At 41.9% G+C, this 3,030-nt stretch overlaps 1 pseudogene; it reads left to right on the forward strand.

Moving 5' to 3' along the window:
* Positions 1-2,403: 2,403 nt before the first annotated feature.
* LOC128658320 (uncharacterized) lies at positions 2,404-2,522 on the forward strand (annotated as a pseudogene).
* Positions 2,523-3,030: the final 508 nt, after the last annotated feature.

Below are 3,030 nucleotides of genomic sequence, written 5' to 3' on the forward strand. Positions count from 1 at the left end.
CTGACAGATGTTCCAGACGTTCAGGCTTTAGTTAGAATCAAGCCTGTGTTTAAACCTGTTGCTCCACCATGGAGCTTAAACTTGGTTCTTAAGGTTCTTCAAGGAGTTCCGTTTGAACCTCTTCATTCCATAGATATCAAGCTTTTATCTTGGAAAGTTCTTTTTTTGGTAGCTATTTCCTTGGCTCGTAGAGTCTCTGAGCTATCTGCCTTACAATGTGATTCTCCTTATCTGATTTTTCATACGGATAAGGTAGTCCTGCGTACCAAACCTGGGTTCTTACCTAAGGTGGTATCTAACAAGAATATCAATCAAGAGATTGTTGTTCCATCCTTGTGTTACACAATTTGGACGTGGTCTGTGCTTTAAAGTTTTACTTACAAGCTACTAAAGATTTTCGTCAAACATCTGCTTTGTTTGTTGTCTACTCTGGACAGAGGAGAGGTCAAAAGGCTTCGGCAACCTCTTTTTCTTTTTGACTAAGAAGCTTAAAGGACCAGTCAATACAGTAGATTTGCATAATCAACAAATGCATGATAAGACAATGCAACAGCACTTAGTCTGAACTTCAAATGAGTAGCAGATTTTTGTTAAATAAATTGCAAAGTTATGTCTATTTCCACTCCCCCTGTATCATGTGACAGCCATCAGCCAATCACAAATGCATATACGTATATGCAGTGAATTCTTGCACATGCTCAGTAGGAGATGGTGACTCAAAAAGTGTAAATATAAAAAGACTGTGCACATTTTGTTAATTGAAGTAAATTGGAAAGTTGTTTAAAATGACATGCTGTATCTGAATCATGAAGTTTAATTTTGACTTGAGTGTTCCTTTAATCCGCTTAGCCTATGAGACTGCTGGACAACAACCTCCTGAAAGGATTACAGCTCATTCCACTAGAGCTGTGGCTTCCACTTGGGCCTTTAAAAATGAGGCTTCTTTTGATCAGATTTGCAAGGCGACGACTTGGTCTTCGCTTCATATTTTTTCAAAATTTTACAAATTTGATACTTTTGCTTCTTCGGAGGCTATATTTGGGAGAAAGGTTTTATGGGCAGTGGTTCCTTCCATTTAAGTTCCTGCCTTGTCCCTCCCTTCATCCGTGTACTTTAGCTTTGGTATTGGTATCCCACAAGTAATGGATGATCCGTGGACTGGATACACCTTACAAGAGAAAACACAATTTATGCTTACCTGATAAATTTATTTCTCTTGTGGTGTATCCAGTCCACGGCCCGCCCTGTCATTTTAAGGCAGGTAATTTTTAAATTTAAACTACAGTAACCACTGCACCCTATGGTTCCTCCTTTCTCGGCTTGTTTTCGGTCAAATGACTGGCTATGACAGTTAGGGGAGGAGCTATATTACAGCTCTGCTGTGGGTGTCCTCTTGCAACTTCCTGTTGGGAATGAGAATATCCCACAAGTAATGGATGATCCGTGGACTGGATACACCACAAGAGAAATAAATTTATCAGGTAAGCATAAATTGTGTTTTTCTCCCCCCCCCCCCTTTAAGTTACGAATTGTTATTCTCATTGAATTTCATGTTAACTTAAATATTTTATATTTAGCTTTTTTTGTTGGAGTCTTCTCCTGTAGAACTATTTAGTCAAGCCCTCTGAGTAGTATGTCTCCTAGGATGTTGCTGTTTCGGCTATGCCGCAGTTTTTTCCTTTGCTTCAGATGCAGTGCCCTTCGGTTCCTCTAATTCTCCTGGAGAGGAGTGTATTTGCCTGTAGATTTACAGCTGCGGTATCCTTTGCGGTGTCTGCGGCTTTATCTTCTTTTCCTTAAAGGAAAATGCAAGAGGGCATGTTCAAGGTCAGATAGTAAGGTTTCTGTTCCTTCATTCGGCTACGCTGGCTGATCTCTATCCTAAGCGGGAAGGAGATTTCGCCAGTAGTTCTGAGGGTGAAAGACAATATAATTCCTTCATCTGATGCTGAAGGGGTTTCTTTCAGATGTATGCTTTCATACCTTGTGTACAGTTAAAGGAGGTTTTGGCTACCTGGGCGACTTCCATACCTATTGTCGTCAACCTTTAAGAGTGTTAATTTTTTTTTTTCTCTGATGTTCCTTCCTATTTGAAAGGGTTTCTAGAGAACTGGCTGTGACTCAACACTCAAGTAAGCAGAGTAGTAAGCACAGAGCTATGGGTTCAGATCCCCGCACAGCCCTGTCGAGCAGAATCCCTCCCAGATCTTTCAGGCTTTGGATCTTTTAGCAGGATTAGCAGAAGCTAGGGATGCATTTCTCCCTGTCTCCCTTCCTTTGGAGAATTTTCCTGTCGCTGACTCCATTAATATGCACTGTGCCCTTGGCAGATGGGAGTTTTCTTTCTACTATGGCTCAGATCTTCAATCCCTATGGAGGGTGGTTGCTCTTTTTTCTTTTGAAGTCTACCATCACACTGCCCTGAATGCACCCAATCCCGTCAGATCTTGGAAGTTAAGCAGGGCCAGGCCTGGTCAGTACCTGGATGGGAGACTGCCTGGCAACACCAGGTGCGGTAGGCTAGCCCGCCGGGCATTATGGCTGAAATATGTTCAGCTGAGAAGCCTATCTGGGGATTAGTGGTGCAGCCTAGGCTGCAGGTTTAATTTTAGGTTCCCTCCAAAATCCACGCTTCTGGCATTTTACTTTCAAGGATGAGACCTTGTTTGGACTTGATCTGGCAGAATTCTCAGACTTTCGGGTGGAAGAGGTGTTGTTTTTCTACCACTCGTCAAGAGTTTAATACTAAAGGAAAGATTTATTTTTCCTCTTTCTGCTGGGACAGTTATATCTTTTGGAGTCCAATCTAAGATTTCCTCCCAGGGGCAGATTTCTCCTTCTAGAATATCTGCAATTCAGGTATGATGAGACATTCCTTGAACTGGTTCAGGACCTTCCTTTCTGGGAGTGATTAGTTCCAGTTCCAGTCTGGGAACGAGATTTAAGTATTCTCCTCATTCTGACTTTTAAGGAGTATCCTTTCTCCTCTGGTCCAAGAAGGTCTGTTCATAACGATCATAGACCTGAAGG

Source organism: Bombina bombina, chromosome 4 (genome assembly GCF_027579735.1).
Source record: "Bombina bombina isolate aBomBom1 chromosome 4, aBomBom1.pri, whole genome shotgun sequence".
Taxonomy (NCBI): domain Eukaryota; kingdom Metazoa; phylum Chordata; class Amphibia; order Anura; family Bombinatoridae; genus Bombina; species Bombina bombina.